The sequence below is a fragment of the Anthonomus grandis genome, chromosome 2, assembly GCF_022605725.1.
Source record: "Anthonomus grandis grandis chromosome 2, icAntGran1.3, whole genome shotgun sequence".
Taxonomy (NCBI): domain Eukaryota; kingdom Metazoa; phylum Arthropoda; class Insecta; order Coleoptera; family Curculionidae; genus Anthonomus; species Anthonomus grandis.
Genome location: NC_065547.1, coordinates 39,105,711 through 39,125,660, shown reverse-complemented (window position 1 = coordinate 39,125,660; position 19,950 = coordinate 39,105,711). Strand labels below are relative to the sequence as shown.

Below are 19,950 nucleotides of genomic sequence, written 5' to 3'. Positions count from 1 at the left end.
TTTGGAAAAAGAATCGATAATTGTTAAAAAGTAACAATTTGAAAATTGAAATAGGTCGAGGTGTAGTGTTTTAAATGGCTTTTCAGAGAGTAGTGGGCCTTCATAATTAATTTTATACGGCTGTCTTTCGTATTTGTTTTGTAAAAAAATTTCACATGTATTTATAAGAGTTGTTATGGTTTCACGTATGTGCGGCCAATAATATTTTTGTTTTGGTTATGCCATTGTGATTCTTTTCATGATATACTGAAATTATGTCTTTTTGTTGCTTTTGGTTTTCAATGTCGGTTAAGTAAATATTTAAAATATGAAGTTTCGCACTGGCGTTAAGGTTGGCGGAAATATATTTCTGAAATTCATGCTTCAAATCGGAATTTGGGATATACAGGACAAAATTTATATCAGGTCGGATAATTTCTTTTAGGATTCTGCTAACATGTTCTGAAAGTTGATCTTTTTCGACTCTGACAAAATGGTGGTTCTTTTTAAATGGTTTGAGTTTATAATTGGCTCTACCCCTGCCACCTCTACCTCGTAGAGTTTGGCATTACAAATCATCCAACAGGAAACATGTAAAACAGGCCCTCTCTTTATTTCCGTGGAGTTATTTCTGTTTCAGGATCAATGAACCTGCATCGTGTGCCAGAGAGAATTCAGGGATGATTTTAGTAGGTATGGAGGCTTATACACCTTAAAAAGCTCTTTGAACTTAGACCACAAACCATGCGATAAAAGTTGTACCAAAGCAGTTAACAACAAAATGTTGTTTATTGAAAATGGCGCCGAGATCCAAACACTGCAAATCATGTTAACTTTGTTGCAGTAAGAAATGCGTACAATAATGCTTACAGATCATTGATACCTGTACAGAAAAAAATAATGAAGGCCAAAAGATCAAATTTCTCAATTGTTCAAATGGATGAAGATCGTACTGGTCTGTAGCAAAAGCAGTTGATGAAAGTTTCTATAAATTAAAACGACCACAATGAAAAAGGCAGTCTTGCTAGATCAGATGCTCGCATCAAACTCTGCTGAAGACTCACAAAGCAAAACGCAAACGATTTTGCCAAGCAAGGCTTCTTTGATACCAGAGATATTCTTCCGCCATAGAGATTTTAAAAAGTTTTCAAAAGGTTGAACGTTAAAAACACGATCCTGATGGAATACCGCTAATAATATTAAAAAAGAATACGGTCATGGTGACATCACCGGTGTACAAACTGTTTTGTGTTTCATACAGAAGACTTCTCTTACTTGGAGACTGGAAACTTGCCCGTATTCAACCGATACACAAAAAGGAAATTTATTTCCCGCAATCGCCAAGGTAATGAAGAAACTTGTCAACCAGGAAATTTTAAAATATCCGTAGTCCAACAAGATAATTAATGACCGTCAGAAGCACAGGTATACTGGCGATTCTATTGGCCTATGTCACCCATGTTTGGACCAAGACTATCGAGAAATATGGTGAATTCCATGCAATAGCGCTGAATATTTGAAAGGCATTTGATAAAAACTGGCATGAAAATCTTTTAAATAAACTGCATTCTTATGGTTTCTTATCAATTCTTGTCGCTTGCTTGACTTAAACATTTCTCGAGCATCGATTCATCTGGGTTGTCGTTGATGAACACACCTCGTTGAAGTTTGACAAGACTTCGAGTTCAAAGCAAAATAATACTTGTACTATAGTATTTACGAAGAAGGCTATCTCGGCCACCCCAAAACTTTTTATGATCGGGCTTACTTTGCTTCGTTAGTTGCCTGTAAGTGTGAAGATTGGAAACAATATGTCTTGGCATGATCATAAAGCGGGAGGAGCTAAAGCTGCTTTTCAAAAACTTAAAGCTCTCTTTAAAATGAAAAGGCTGTATACTCCGCAATACCTTTTAACCTCTCTCTCGTAGTGGTTCATATCATTCCACCCAGAGCTATACACGCCAGATCTCTCTGCAGAGGCAGATGCGACTCATGAATATCGATGTATCTGCAGATGCCTAAAGCATCGCTATATCGGGACTCCTTTTTAAGGAGAAGTGCAAGTCTGTAAAGTCAATTCCTAAAACACATCTTTCCTGTACATTACAACTTGCAGAATTAAAAAAAAATTTCCACAGACACCTTCGGAGCACTGGCGCTACTTATGATATTCGAGTACCATAGGGTTTGCGTATTTTTTTAATAAGTATTTTTATGGAATAGTTTACAAATGTTAACTTATTTTTTTTTAGTACTCTATAATTGCCAATCTTAAAGCTTTTAATAATTTGTAGGTTTCTTTCTATGTCTTATCATTCATATATAATCTGTATCATCTGTTATTTAAATTTTATAATCTGTTATTTAAATTTTATAATCTGTTATTTTAATTTATTTCTATATTCTTTCTACTCTAAGGGAAGATCCTTGCGCATTCCGTTATTAAATTTGGCACTAAGATAATTTAACTGCTTAAATTGAAGCCAACCCAAATAAGACAAGTCATCCCTAAATGTAATATTTTTTTATTTATTCGATAATATAATTCAACCTAAACTAAAAAATGTTAGGTTTTGAGTGGTTACATTTTATATATTTTTTCTTTATTTGGAGGCCTATTTGTAGAATACTGCTTTTAAAATTATATCTTTTTGAGAATAACATCTACATTACTTTAGTTCTGAGCATGCTATCGATAATGTATCTACATGATTCTCCATCAAGCTGGAGCTCGTACATTCATGCTCTCTCTAAAAATTTCTACTCTGCAATATTTGTACTAGGAACTTTGATAGAGACTTTAAATATGGCACCATTAAATTTGACTTATTTTGCATTCTGTCACTCGAAATTGCTATACGGTGTCTCTGGGATGCTATATGAATTATCACACACTTAATATCATTAGAGTCACGTCGTAACATATTTCTTTTTCTCGTTCTGGAAATAAAGATATTACCTTCGCATTAATTTTTTCATACATTGTTAGAGATGCAAGCAAATCGGTCCAATTACAAAACTAAGACATTATCTGGAATTTCCACTTGCGGATCTAACAGCTTAAGAATACCACGTTAGAGGTTAATGAAATGCATTAAAAATAGTTTAAATGTTAATCTCTATAATAAATTGTCTCATTAGATAAGTCCATTAAAGAACCAAATCTTTAAAATACCATTAAGCGCATTTTAACTCATTTTATTCAATTGAAGAGCTTCTGAGTCATAATTTTTAATAAGGGTGTCCACGTATTATTGTCACGTCACCTGTATCCATATTGTTTGTAGTTTAATAAATTTATTTCTATTTAAAATTTTTATTATTTATGTTGATATCTGTTTTTTTTTTACTTTTCACTTGCTGAAAATACTTTGTTAAATAATTAAACCAAACCATTTGTTTTTTTACGCCACTCTAAATAGGTGCAAGTTTCCATGCCTCTTATACTTTTTTGGGTTAATAAAGATGTTTTTTTTCAAATAGTTCAAGATGTAGTATTTAAAAGAGCTTTTAGCAATAGTTAGGGCGATTATCAGACCCTTCAAAAAATACAGGATAATTTCCTAATTATTTTAGGCAATTTAATTCATATTTTTTAGGCAGCTAAAGCAATTTTATACACCTAAAAGTAGACAAGATTCATATTCTTTCGGGCACCTGAAACCAGTATCTTTCATAAAATTAAATATTCATTCAAATTTGAAACATATGCAGAATTTGTATTTAAAATATATATTTTGCTAGACTATACAAAGGCTTTTGACCTGTCTGTCTTGCATTATATCGGTTTTTTAAATTGTGCAGTTAAGTTTTTTACTTTTTTTTGAGTAATCGTCGACAGCATACAGTTTTGAAAAGTTCCAAATCTAATACTATACCTCTATTTGTGGGTGTCCCTCAAGGAAGTATATTAGGACCACTTCTTTATACATATTATACTTGCCGATTTAAAGACTTTTTAAAATGTTGTAATTACCATTTGTACGCCGATGATACTCAGCTTTAATTTCACTTTAACGCTATTAATATAACATCTGCAAATCAAAATATTAATACCGATCTCCAACATCTAATTACAGTTTCCAAATAACATCATTTAAAAATAAACCCTACAAAATCGTCAGTTACATTATTTGGAGCACTTAAAAGCCACAGATCAAGAATAGGCGAGGAACTCAAAATAAAAATAAATGACACCCCTATTATAATAACTAGTACTTCGAAATCCTTAGGTCTTATTATTTATTCTGATCTTCGATTTCATGAGCATATAACTGATAAATTAAAGAAAGCATATAGTGCACTTAAACTTATCTATAACCAAAGAAAAGTCTTAGGTCAAGACTTAAAAAAGCATCTTTGTGATTCTTTAGTGTTATCCAATTTCAACCATTGTGATATCGTGTATGGACCACGCTTAGATCAAGTCGACTCTCATAGAATTCAAAAAGTGCACAATGCATTTGGAAATTGGTCACCGAAATCATATTGGTTTAAACAGGAAGATGCAGAAGTTATACAGCTTGGTAGTTACAAACAAGCTAGCATATACTTGAGAGCATCCTTTAATGGTGGGGGAGTAGGTATATATACTAAGCATTGTTTTAAAGTAACAGATTATGATGTAAAAATGTTTTGTGTAGGAAATTTTTTTGAATGTTGTGCAGCATTTTTAAATGACTTAAATGTATATGTTTTAGCAATATATAGGTCTCCATCAGGAAATTTCCCACAATTCCTAAATTCAATCGAATCAATTATAAATAAAATTGGTATACATAAAAAAAAATTTTTGTGGGAGATTTTAATGTCCACTTCAATACTGATCAGCAGAATTTCCTTGACCTTTCTGACATCATGGGGAGCAATGGTTTTAAATAAACTATAACAGACCATACAAGGGCTGGAGCTTGTCTGGACAACATTTTTATAAATTTCAGATTCCTTTAAATCCAGTGTGTTCGATATTGGGGTGTCAGATCATCTTGGACAGGAGCTCGAAGTGATCGTTGAGAGTATTATTGGTGGGACTCTGCACCACCATAAGGTATGTAGGCCTGTGACCCAAGGAGGTATGTTGTCTTCCTTTGAACTGGTTTCCTCATATAACTGGAATTTTGTGTCAGAGGAAAGTATAGATGTCATTGATGTTTCAAAATATTTCTATTTTCTCTAGAAAAAGTATATACTCAATCTTTTCCCCTGAAAACATATAGGGCGAGGACCGATCAGAGAAATACAATAACTTGGTTTGACAATAACCTAAGGACCATGCGGGATCACCTACAGTTGCTGAGTGGAGTGTCTCGACAGTACAAAAACAGAAATTTTGAGGGGGAGTTTAAGGACTTTCAAAAAATGTATAGAGCTGCTATACAGGAAGCAAAAATAAAAGCTAATGATAAATTAATCTCATCAGCTTCTATTCCAACTAAGGCCATATGGCAAGTTGTTAATGGTAGTGTAGGTATGTCAAAAACGAAAAAATCTCATGAAAGTACTTTAACGGCTGACGATTTCAATAATTTCTTCTTGCTTATTGCCCATGATACTGTTAGAGACATTGCATTGTCGCAGGGTGACCCAATCCAAAGTCTCTTTCAATCAATTAATTAAGTCTGTTAAAAATATTATTATAGCTCCAGTAACAAAACTAATAAACAGATGCTTCAGGGAGAACACTTTTCCAGGTGTGCTCGGATCAGCCAAGGTAATACCTATTTTTAAAAAGGGAGATCCTGATAGGCCCGAGAACTACCGTCCTATCTCCTTGCTGCCCATAAGCTCAAAAATCTTTGAAAAATGTATTGCTGCTCAACTTGTAAAATTTTTTGAGGGTAACAATCTTTTTACATCCAGCCAGTTTGGTTTCAGGAAGAATAAAAGTACCACTATGACCATTTAAGACTTAGTTGATTACTTGTTAAATACTTTTAATAGCTTGCAATATGACAGTGTCTTGTTCTGCGATATGAGCAAGGCATTCGACTGTGTTTCCCATAACATATTGCTGCAAAAACTTTCTAAATATGGACTCAGTCTCAACAGTGTTAAACTTCTCGCTTCCTATCTGGCCAATAGGGATCAGATGGTAAGTGTTGGTGGGGTGTGATCAGCAAAAAGTGGGATAACCATAGGTGTGCCCCAAGGATCTGTTTTGGGGCCTATCCTCTTTTTGATCTATATAAATGACCTACCATTAACTGAACCATCTGGTAAATTCACCATTTTTGCTGATGACACAACAGTGGCATGTGCCGAAGATACTTTTGAGACCGTAGAGAGGAAATTGAGAGTATTACAGGGGGGAATTCAGGAATGGTTTAATATGAACCGATTGCATCTCAACGCAGACAAGACCAACAAAGTTATTTTTACTCTGAGACCAGCTGACATATCAAAGGATTTTTCTGTTAAGTTTCTGGGAGTTTTATTGGATCTTCTACTCCACTGACATTAATATTGTTGTCGGAAGGCTAAAAACATTTATATATGCCCTTCGTCACCTAGCTGGATGTTTATCTGAATCTGGCTTAAGAACAGCCTATTTTGGCACCTTCCATCCCTTAGCCACATATGCTATTCTAGCGTGGAGTCATGCCCCACAAACAAAAAGGTTGTTTTTACTACAGAGAAGGGCAATCAGAATTTTGGGTAGGTTGGATTGCAAAGAGGATTGTAGATCTGTTTTCTTTATGAAGGGAATACTTGCCCTACCTTCTGTATATATATTGGAAAATCTTTTATGGGTACACAGGAATAGGGATCGGTATAAAGTACATGGTGATATACACAACTATGGTACTAGAAACATAAATAGGCTAGTTCCAATTTACCAACGCTTAACAAGGTGTCAGAGTGGTCCCGGATTTCTAGCTGTTAAGTTATATAATAAACTTCCTACCGACTATGTGGATTTAGATTTGGAACATTTTAAGAATAAATTAAAACAAATTCTAGTCTCTAATGCCTTCTATTCATCTGAAGAGTTTTTAAACTTCACATCTGTGATATTGAGTACCTACCTATATATTGCATTTTATTTAAGATATAATGTTATTGTGTATTATTCATAGTATGTATATCAATCACTGTGTTTTGGCTTTAATGAGTTTTATGTAGTGTTTTAGGAAAAAATTTATTATCAATTTTTATAGTCACCCTATTTTATAAATTTTTAACTTTAACTTCGTAATTCTTGACTTGTGTGAATTCGGTTTTGTATATTGGCATTAATAAATTGATTGATTGATTGATTGATTGATATATCTCATAAGCTTAAGGATATAGGATGGTTAAATATGTTGAATATTCGAAAATTACATTTTGCTTGTCTTAGTTATAAAGTTTTAAAATTAAAAACACCTTCATATTTATACAGTAAAATCCAGTTTCGAATAAATACTCACCACCGACGTTTTAGACAATTACATCTGCTAACTATTCCGCGACATAGAAAAGAACTTTTTAAAAGAAGTTTTTCATATAATCTCGCCAATACTGTTAACACATTAAACATTGCAACATTTGCCTTATCCTGTGCTACTTTTAAAAAACATATTAAACAATTATTATTCTGTCGCCAGTAAAAAAAGAAAAAAAGAAAAAAAAAATATATATATATTTTTTTCATTCGTAATATATATGTATTTATCCCGACATTAATCCTTTTCCTTCCCTTTCCCGGTCCTTATCTCTTAATGTATTAAATATGTGTATATGTGCTTGCTTCATGCTGCTTGCATTTTTAACTTATATTATCTAACATTTTTATACAAGTTTTTTTTTTACTTTAAAGCGTCATTCTTATATTTTGTTATATTTGTTAATAGGTATTTACTTGGGTCTAAACAGTTTCTGGCATCGCCTGAAGTCTGCATTGACATGGCCTCTTATTTTTCATGTTCCATTACTATTTTCCGTATATATTATTGTAAATCTGTCATGAAAAATAATAAATTTTGTTTATTATTATTATTATTATTATTATTAATATGCAAAGAACGTGATATAGGGTCCCTTTGCATTCCTAGAATGCTCTATTTATATGTCTCGAATACTAATCATTTGCAAAATTTCATATGCACCAACTTCTGTTGTCAGTCTCCCAGTATATGAACACCCATAAATCAAAATGTTAAAAATGAAAGTAAACGCGATTTTTTTTGGCTTGCGCGTTGTTCGGCGGGCGCATACGCGGTTTTTCTTAGAACCACCGACTGTCGCACCAGTAAAGTACCATACCAGGGAACCTTGTCCTGTAAGTACCAGTAGTGCTAACCAGTTCTTTGATGACGTCCATGACTACGCTATTTTTCTTGAGTTCGTTCAGTGGCTTTTAGTTAAGAGTGAAATACAGCCGCGTTCACTTTGTCGCGGGTTTTGATTATACGTGGCTGTTGATATTTTCATCGGTGGTTTAAGTGACTGTTTTGGAGTATTTTTTCGAAGTAAACGTGAGTTTATATTTTTTTTTTATTAGAGCGTTATAATGAAATGAAACTAATTATCTGTAGATTATGTGTTGGTTTATTTAACATGTAAGTTTTATTAAAATTTGATGCGGCAAAAAAAATATTTTAGAGAAAATATGAGAAAAACTTACTTTTCAGGTTTAGACGTTGTATATAAGTTTATGTTAAGTGTATTTGTACTAAGCTATCTTATATTATTTTTAAACATATATAGATATTTCACTATATTAATTAATATACTGTTTGAAAATACCCATTTTTCTCGCACTTTTATAATCACAAACATTTTTTATAGTAAAAAATATTAAAATCATTGACATCTTTATCTAGCTGAGTTACATATTTAGGTATGGAAAAGCTTTATGGTTTATAATTTCTGTACAACGTGTTATCAAAAAAACTATATCGAAAGAACCTAGACTTTTACATTTGTCGGTAAAATTTTTATTTTTCACTTCTTCTTACATACGTCAATTAACGAAAAAAATTTTACAACTTTTCATGCCTTTGCTTTTTACAATCTGAAATATTCATAATATTAACAGAAGCACCGTGTCCATTTAGCTTATGCATTTTTCAATTAATTTTGTGACAATAGGAGATATTTGTTTATTTAAAAGATATTATTACAATATTCCGTTAAGTGTTTGGAAACTACTACGGACAATTAATATTTAACAAAAATTATTAACGAAACACTTAATAATAAGTAATTTTCTGTATTTCTCTTATACGGTCACAATTACAGTTAATTATGTCCTTAAATATTCATAAATACTGTTAGCGAAAATTTATAATTATGTATTTGTTTCATTTTCAATTTATAGAAAAAATATATTATTGTAAACATGTTTAGTTTAAGGGAAATTTATCGACAAAAGTAACAATTACAATTAATTTCTAATTCAATGAAGAAAAACGTGAATAAAAAAGTAATTGTTAGTTGAAAGTCAATATCTTAACACTGGTTATTGGCTAGTCTGCACATTCTAGTTAATCAACTATTTATACCATAATTTGTTTTATGGTATTTAAAATTGAAAACAATTTTGGATCACGAATGAGTCTTTGAGGGACATAAAGAGTGATAATATCTAACCATTCAGAACAATTAAATACATTATTAACAATTTTATATAAAGCGGACAGAACAAGTATTACAAGACGATCTTTCAAAAAATTTAGATTTAAGACATTTTCCATATATTTGTAACCAATGCCTTTTATAGATATGCCAAGTTTAAAAGCAATAAGTCTAAGGAATTTTCATTGAATTGTGTCCAATAATTCAATGGATATGTCATTAAAATCAAGTTCATTAAGTTCAACTAAAATAAATATCCAATAGCTTCCTAGCTTTATTCCTAATAGAATTTATATGGTAATCAAACCTAAGATCACTATTAATATACACACCCAGATCACTCGTACACGGTTTTTCATAAGAATATCTTTAATCTTAATAATTAGTAATTATTTTTACAAACAAAATTTAATTTGGTATTTACTAACAAATTTTTAATTCTATCAAAATTCAAGTTTACAAGTTACTTAACAACAACTTAAATACCTATTAAGTTTATTTTAATATATGAATTTTTTCGCGAAAAAATGTAGAACTAGATCATGCATAGTTTTAAGCGGTAATTGTTAATATAAGGAGGTTTTAAACCATATTTTATTTATGACATTTTATGATTATTAATTTTTTTTTAAGTAAAGAGTGACATATTATTATTTAAAGCTAACAATGACTTTTTAAAATATTGTTTAAATAGTAGTAATAAATTATAAGCAAAACAATTTTTTTTGCTGCAATGCATGTACAATTTTATACATTTCGAAACTCAATATTTGTAACTACCTACTAATACGTAATTCTTTATACTTCTTAGTGATAATTTCAATAACTTGTACATTTCAATACGTTTTCACTGTAAGTGCACTAGGTTTCAAGTTAATATCATACTAAAATTGTTAGGTTTAAATAATAATTTAAACATACATAAGGGAGTCCGGGGTTGGTTGTTACAATTTTTTTTGTTAAACTTTTTAATTCAAACGTAACCCTATTTTACATTATTTGTGTGGTATAGCGGGAGTATATACCTTTTTAATATATGTTGGTATATTTAGTTTTGTAATATACTTTATAGTATTTATAAGAAAATCTGAAATGATATCCCATTACATTTGTATCAACTTATTACCCCACTCCGGGGCAAAATGTTACAGGATTGGGACAGGTTGTTACTTTATTCATAAACTTGTAATTTATTTATATATTTTATTTTTTTAAACCATTTCACAAAAGAAACTTTAGAAATTATTTATTAAGTCTATTAATAAAAAAATATTTTTATAAACTGAAACATATATTTAATAATACCGAAGTAAATACTTAATATAATAATCAGTTTAATGCAGTTCTGATTATTATATGTATATTCTAAAAACGTATAAATCAGAGTCGCAGTGAACACACGTAAACAACGAAGATCCATGGCTACAAAGCTCATGTGCCCACCCTTTACATTGAATGCACTGAACCCATCTTTCTCGAGTTGTTGAATTGCTGAATGCCTCACAGCAAATAAAACAAAAACAGTCTTCGTTTTCCTCATTACTTTCTTTAAATATTTGCCGTTTTGTTTTCTTTTTTCCCTTTTTGTAAATTCTTTGTTATTGCAGTTTTTCTTGCTTTTCTAACTCCCGTTTCTCTGGTGTATCTGTCAAGATCGCAGTATGTCTTCGTGTTTTATTTTCTTGAGTCTTTTTTCGTGGTTCAGCTTTGGGAATGGTCGTATTTCTTTTGGGCGCACATCTGCTTAGAGATGATCGAATAAGAAATGCCGCCTGATGTAGATGGCTGCTGATCATCCACGTTCTGATTAATTCTCAAGCTAGGTGATTGTAGAAGAGGTATCTTTTGAGAGTTAGTAGTAGAGGTTTTTATGGAATCTTGCACTTTTAGTTGGTTTGTTAAAGGACTATCTAGTAAAGATTCTTGTTATATGTGTGGTTCTGGTCTGTCGGTCACTGATGATACTGCTTGAAAATTTTTATCTGCAAAAATGTTTCACTAACAGAAGTGTTTCTCTGACTACTGATGGGATATAGTAAATATAGTAAATCGTCACAGTCAGAATCCATCTGACTACTACCTGAGGGGCCCAAATACGCTCCTATCTAAAGGTTGCGAACGATGGGAGCAATGAGGAGGTATGAGGAGGTAACGTTAAAAGCACAACTCCATTGTTTTTACAAAAGTCAACAATATTAAGAGATAGGTGTGACTTATGATTATCTAATACAAGCACTGGCTTCTTTTTTGAATATGTCACGAAGAGTGAATACTTTACGAAGTGCTTCATATACACCAAAAACTTATTTTTGGTCATTCATCCTGATGAATTACTTGTTCCTTTGCATCCTGGTGGTCTATCGGAAACAAAATGATCTCTATATTTTTTTCGTGGGAATATAAACATGGGTGGAACTTAGTTTTTACTTGTGTTTATCGCTCTTTCCCTCGATGTAACTGCTCCCACTTGCTTTGTTCCTTTACAAGCTAAAATCTTTTTGGTAACTGAACGGTTGTTACACCTATCTCGTCCAAATTAAAAATATCGTTGACACCAAAATTGTATCTATCCAAAACATTAGAAAGCTTGTCAAAAAATATGCTTACATTGTGCTTGTTAAAACTCGTAGCACGTCCCAAACTAGTGGCATGTGGTGTGCGTATTAATAATTCCTTATATTGCTTTAGAAATCCCGTAAGCCAATCAAATGATGCAGATTCAAATTTATTCCAATTATCTGGTACGGCTACATTATTCTTTTTTGAAAACTCAAACGCAAGATGCTTTAGGTCTTTAGGTGACAGGCCATGAAAAATTCTGGAACATTCCAATACATAAGCAGCTAACTCATACTCCTGAAATGTTGTGAGTATCTGTTTATTTTTTTGGTATCCAGTAGGAATGTTGTTCCACTCTACAATAAAAAAAGGTATATTTAAAATCAGGTATTTTTTTACAAAATTATTATAGGCAAACATACCGTTTGGATCGGCTTTCTTATACTTTTCTCTTATAATTCCTCATGTTTATAAGCCTAAAGCTTATAATTAAACATCTTATGTTTAAATTAATTGCATTATATTCGATCAGGAGGCCCTGTTTGAATTATAACAACCTGCCCCGTGACGCCGTTTTATATAAAAGCAGTAAAAAACTTTAACTTACAAAATAACACAAACCTATGAGTTTTAAGATAGGATCAGGATAGTTCACAAAACCAATTATCACGTCACTAAATTTCATAATCACTGAGTTATTAACGTTTAATGGAGCACTATTTTTACTACGAAAATTGAAAAATATTATATTAACGACATAATGTTCTCTGGAAACAAGGACTGGGAGTTGATGTGCCCATAAAACATATAATAGGACTGCTAACAGGTGTCACCATCTAAGAAAGACTGCCTTAAATTAAAAATAACAACCTGGCCCGTGTAACATCCAGCCCCGGTCTCCCCTATTTTATTTTAAGTTAGCAGGAAATAAATATTTCTAATTGTTACTAAGAACTTAGAATTATTATAGATTAATAACACTTTAAAAGAATATTTAGTATAATTGCCATATAAAATTTTTAACTACTAGTAATTCTCATATTTAATTTGCATTTATAAGTAATTCTCTGTATCTCTTATAGCCTACAATTACGGATACTTGTATGTTTTAAATATTTTATCTTATCACTACTAAATTAAAATGGTAGATAAATTGCTAGTAATAACTGAAAAAATGTTGTTCCTTTAATAAAAAAACAAGTAATAAACTATTTTTCAATATTATTCGCAAGGAGAACAATTATGTATAATGTTCACAACTAGTTTTCATACCTTAGCATGATTGTCATTTAACGTCAAACTGTCTCTAATTTTTACTTATTTATATATAATTCTGTATACTTTTACGTATCAATTAAACCTAATTATATGTTTTGAATTATATTTCCGGAAGCACACTAACCATTTAATTTATTAATATTTTTTAATATTTTTTTATTAAGCCTATTTTTAAGATAATAGATCTTGAATGAGTAATTTCTGATGAAGTATTATGATTCTATACACAAATTCTATGATTACAATTTTTTACTATTTGTTTACAACTGTATTAATTTTTAATAAAATCCAAGACATACTTGAATATTTGGACATATGAAATATAATTTTCTAATAAACTTTGTAATAATTCAGAAATTATTAGTAGAAATAAAATAATTTAATTTTAGTTTTTAATAATACGGTTCTTGTTATTAAATTGCAACAATAAATTCATGTTATAACTCTCTATAATCTTAGTGAGTCAGAATAAACACAAAAAGGTTTTATATAAAACTTAAAAGTAATGTTAGTATTTTCTCTAACATTCTTTTAAAAATATAAATACACTCTCTCTCTCTCTCCCTTGTCCTTTTACGCTTAAGAGCGTTTGGTGACTCATGTCTCAATTTTTCGAATCATAGTTTTCCTGCTTAAGCTTCCTGCAGACCATAACCAATGATTTTCTTGGTTTGATCACAATAAGTCTTTTTAGCCCATTCGTTTTTAAAAAAATATGTCCAAAATACCCTAGGTATGATTGGTTTATCCTGGTTGAGGTTATGGTGATTTTTATTTTCTTAAGAATTTACACGGTAGTACGATGTTCTGTATTGAATGCTGCGAATCTTGTCAAAAGCGTCTATTATTCTTCGATTAGCCATTTTTAAAAATCCAGGTCTCAGAGGCATTAGGAAAGATCAAGGAGTTTAATAATTTTTTAGTTTGTTGCGTTGAGATATTGCAGATTGCTGTCATATTCGAGTCAGCTTTATTGTCGAGCTACGTGCTATGGCCGGTCTGCGGTTAATTTCTCCATCAAAAAGGCCTTTGTGCGAAATTATACAAAATATTAAATTTCTCTAAATTTATCCTAAATAGTCCCATTCATTTCAAAACGAGCGATTTGTCTAACATTGGGAGAGTTGCGGTCTATTATCATACATTTTTGTCTTCAAGACCATATTCTCTGATGATCCTTTCTAACTTTCTCATAATTTCCGTGAGTTCTTCTTCCGAACGACCTAGTATTAAGGTATCATCTATATATCTAAGGTGACTTATTCTTATTCTTTACAGCCCTCTCTTACAATGCACACTTTGGACTAAAAAAGATAGATGGTGTGTTGTTGACTTTAACCTTACCGCAACTGTTGTCATAAAGATTATTAACCAAATTAACCATACGTTTTGGTACTCTCCTGTTTTTCACAAGTTCTTCTATTTTACACAGTCGAGTGGTACATTCTAGCGACATACGTATATAGTCGAACCTACATTCAGGATTTGTTTTCTTATTCCCTTTCCTGGCATTAATCCTATCTATTCGTCAGGAATCTATGAAAGTTAAAAAAGGTTTTAGGCGGTTGTTTAGCAGAATTTTACTTTCATGTTATATAGGCGCTATTGTTGTGTAGTTTCTGCAGTCTATAGGAGAGTTTTTCTTTTGCAGAGTTATGTACTCCGATTCAGACAATTATTTTGGCCATACCTAAATTTTCTAGATTTTAACCCATGAAGGACGAAGTTTTCGAAAATCTTTATTTCACATAAATAATACAAATTACTCCCATGAATGGACAAAAGCTACTTAGGAAAGAACAAAAATAATCTTAAAATATATTAAAACCTAAAAATATTGCATGTTGCCAAATGATAACGCCAGGTACCTATGGCTACATTAACCGAATGAAATAAAAGTAAAAAATATTCTATGAAATCTGTATATTCACCTGCACACCTAATTTTCACTTTATTTGGTACTGGTTCCAGTAAATGCCCAACTCCATCATATAGAATGTCATCAGATATTTTATGAAAGGAACGACTTGACAGTGAATTAGCTGGCCGGTTACCTTGTTTTGCAGGCACTAGATATTTGGTAAGATAGGCTTGCACAATTTCACGCCTAAACTCTAACTATGTCAACTTGTGGCCGGATTTTTTATGTCGCACCCACGCATTTTGTATGGTCGCATCTAGTATCTATGTTATCAACTTCCAGTACCATTTTTTGCCCTCATTCCTATTCTAAAGCGCCCCTCTCACAAATCAGTATTACTGACAGTCTTGAAGACTGACAGTATTTATTTTTCGTCAGTAGTCATCAGTCTGCTCGAATTGTCTCTTGAAATGTGTTTAGTCACCAGTCTGCTGATTTGCTCCAATCCTCTGCCGCTTGAAGCAGTTAAAGCGTTCGCGTCATTTATTTGTTAGTTATTTTGCTCTGGATTATAAAAAGAAAGCTTGCGCTGCTCTTATAATTTTACATTTAACAAGTCCTAAACGTAATAAGCAAAAGAGACGCTGGATTAAGCAATGGATTAGTCAACGTGAAAAATATACCCATTTTTCAAGACACAGACCCCGAGGATTACAGACATTATTTCCGAATGACAAGTGTAGTCTACAACGAACTTTTAGACTTGGTTAAGCCTTATATTATGAAACAACGAACAAACATGAGGAATCCTATATCAGCAACTGAAAGATTAGCAGTAACTTTACGTTTTCTGGCAACTAAAAGATCATTTTTTTTCACAGATTTCCTTTATCTGGTATTTCCACGTCAGATAAAAATTGAAGTGCATGAAACGTCCACGCGCTTGGTTTATACACATCGTCTGTTGCACTTCCAGTCCGTTTGGAATCCCTCATTTTTTTAACTCTCGCCTAAAATTTCTTCTTAGCGTATTGATTTGTTTTTTTACATCGTCAATGGTCGCATTCGGTTTGTACTGCACAAAAATTTTAAGCAGAGCTTCATATCCTCTTCTTTTCTTATCTCTGTCACAATATTTAGATATACTTGATATACTCCACAATTCGGGCATAGACCTATATAGGTCTATAAATTGCGTTAAAATATTTTTTTTTCCTTTTTCGCCTGCTTCACACAAATCAGGTGAAGCTATGGAGCTCAGAGCGGTCGTTTCCTGAGTTTCTTCCATTGTGACGGTACTCAACTTATCTCTGCCTTTGTCTCTGCACGGTGCATGATGCAATTCAGACTGACGACTGTTGGAATGATTGACAGTCTCGCCCTCACACAGATCATCAGTCTCTTAGCTCCGCCCCCAATGAATGATGAGATTTTATCCATTAGGTCAGTGCCCTCCATTGCATTATTATATTTACCAATCAGATATGGACTTTGAACCTGGATGATTTCCTTCGGCTTGTGAATATCTTTTCACGAGCGATTGTGGTTCCACCCAATCATGTTGACGCTACACTTACGACGCTGTTATCCAACCATCTTTGCATCATCTCTTTTGCATTTTTGCATATTAGCTTTTGATTCTATACAGCAGTTTTTGGGAATCAGAGTTTCCCGTATTGTTGGTGGATACTTGTAAATAACTCGTCACTCGTCTCAGAAAAATTTGTAGGGTAATCTTGATTTATCATCAAGCAGTTCATCTAGCATTGCGACGAATGGAGCCGCGCATGCTCCAAAAACTTTATAATAATGATTATTTGCTTTGGGATTGGTTCCTTGGTACATGTTGAAGTTAACAAGATAAGCACTTTTAATGTTGAGGCACCAAACTTTGTATCCGAAACGAATCGGCTTTCCTTTTATGAACTGTTTACATGAGTGGCGTCCAAAGTGTTTCACCATAGATTTGTCGTAATTTAGTTAGTAGTAGCAGGTATGCCCCGACAGAATCAAAATGGCAAAAGAACACCTCATTTCTCCTGCAGATATGTGTGGGTCAGGATAGTTCTTCTGTATATCTTCGTCAAAAAATAATTCGAATATCTCGACAGATGTCAACGTATTGAATCGTTCATAGCTTTGTTCTGGGAAACTAGCAGGATTGTCGACCAAATCATCCGTTATCCAATTTAGGAACTCATATTCAATGTTCTTCACTTGAGAGTCTGTGGGATGAATCTTCTGCTTCTTTTCTGGGAAATATCCATAGTCTGAACTAAATTTTCTTCGATGTTGTTTCTCTACCTTGTCTGCTTCCTCGCCATACATTTGCACCTCAAAATTTGCTTCCAGCTGTCTTTTAGACAGGTTGTCGATAAATCCTCCCCATCCTCTTCGCCAGAATCTTCATCAGTAAAGTCTCCAATATCTGGGGGCTCAATCTTGTTTGAGCTTTGTTGTCGCTCAAGTTGAAGTCATCTTCGTAAACCATGTTCAAAGCTTCTTCTAGAGAGAACTTCCGTATGAAGAAAAAGATGTCGCTAGATACTAGCGTTGACATATGGCAACGCGATGGTAAGAAAGAAAATATCGTAAAAGTTCGCTTTTTTCGTGGGTTGTCAATTATCACAGGGAGAAAAATTACCTTCCTATTAGAGCATAATTATTACTCTAGCCACTCAATTGTAATAGTTATTCAGACGTAATTGACAAATTGGGGTATTTACACAAATCTTATATGTATTTTCACAACTAACAAAAACGGTTACTATAAAATCTCACAAACACCAACGAATTAAGTTTTTGTTACATGTACATATCTTTAAATCACTTATTTTCTGAAGATCAACACGTTCTTGGGAACAAATTAACATAACCTTAAAATAATAAGTTTCGTACGTCAATGCCAGTGTTGCCATATGGCAACTCCGGTCCTTTATGGGTTAACATACGGTTTGTCGCTTACATCAACGCCATTAATCACCACTTTTATTATTTCGGTGGGTATGCCATCATCACCAAGTAGTTTGTTGTTTTTAAAAAGGCTTATGTAAAATATCCTAAGGTAATTTAAATATTTAATAAACGTATATTTTATAAACACCCTGTATTCGTTTATAAGTGTCTCAACCGCCCGAGAATTATCTTACATCCTTGAAGTAAGAGACCCATTGACCCAAGTCAACACTTGAGACCCAAAGAAGTAAAAGAGTCAGTGAGTGCTAGCACTTCGGCTTATAAAGAGCCTTGTATATAGAGTGCTCATAGTTGACCAGGTGTGGTGGTGTTTGTCCACTAGGTGGATATCAGAATGGTTATGCCCTCTGAGCGCGCAGTTCCTTCGAGTTGGTCTTGTGAGTTATAGAGGGCCCTCACTTGTCTTCTCCATTGACACATTTGGATTCTAAGATCTCGGTATATGTTATCTTAGTTTCCGAGTGTTGAGATGCTTACTGCTTAGCGGCAGTGGAGCGTCTGGGATAGCCTTAACTATTTTAGGGGACACTAGCTAGTCGTCGAAGAAAGAAGATATATATGTGAATTATTAGCAAACATAAAGTAACTATATTGATGGTTGTTGGCATGACTGAATCAAGGGGACCGAGGTTCCCCGGTGAGTAAACTTAATCTTTATTAGATGGTTGAGTACAGTAAATCGTAAACATTTTTGATTTATGGTACTCTCAATCTCTTGCTGTATACATGGTGGAGCTCGCTGAATGAATTGCATTGTCAATACTCACGTAAGTTTAATTTTAAAATACCCAAATTTTACACTTATGGGTTTTTCTTCTGCAATTTTTAAGATTGGAGGGCACTTTTTCTACTTCATCAATTTTAGTAAGCTATAGTTTTTGGATTTATGAAGTTTTCCAAATATAAATACAATAGGATCTACTAGAAATTAATTATTTAAACATTAAGTATTTATCATTTTAAGTAACAATTTTTTCCTTGGTATAGGTTTCGACCTTATTACATACCAAGAAAAATATTTATAATATAAATGATATTAAGAAAATATTTTTAATGTTTTGAAGTAACTTAAAAAAAGTAATTTGAAAATTGGTAAATTGCAAAAATTTTTAATTTTTCGCAAAAGGGAAAACCGGTCAAAAAGAAATCGCTTTGATCTCATCAGAACTGGGGTAATAAATCGAGTAATAGAGTTCCGCATAATCTGATAATCTTTGGAGTTTTCTAATGTAGATACAAAATTCGAGCTCTACATGATTTATTTTAATGTTTATCGTTATAAGTTTCTCAAATTAATAATGATTACTTTATGCTTCATTTCAATTTATATGCGCTAATTATTAAAAAAAACTTGCTTGATGGCTTGCCAATTATAAATATTTTAATAAATATGAATATCAAAAAGAGCATCATATCCATTTTACTTATGCATATTTTATAATTAAATGACATTTTATTTTTTTTACATTAACATTGAAACCAATTTAAAATATTACCAAAATCTCTTTTAACAGTGTATTTTAAATCTTGCCACGTATTTGCCGTATACAAAATTGCAGTCTCATCACAATAACTTAGAAACTCATTATTGAATTAAATTTTTAAAAGACTATTAACGTATATTATTAAAAGTAAAGGACCTTACACTATTGCCTGAGGGACTCCACTTATTTGACGACTATTCCCTCGTACCTCATTTACTTACTACTGATACAGATGACTTATTTTTCTAACAATCT

The 19,950-nt window shown here is 32.3% G+C and overlaps 1 protein-coding gene across 1 annotated transcript in view; it reads left to right on the top strand.

Moving 5' to 3' along the window:
- The first annotated feature begins 8,216 nt into the window (after positions 1-8,216).
- Positions 8,217-19,950, top strand: part of LOC126750263 (fatty acyl-CoA reductase 1) — a 44,808-nt gene continuing 33,074 nt past the window's right edge. Inside the window, exon 1 of the mRNA XM_050459822.1 lies at positions 8,217-8,435. The gene's annotated coding sequence lies outside the window, so the exon portion shown is untranslated. The remainder of the gene's footprint in view (positions 8,436-19,950) is intronic.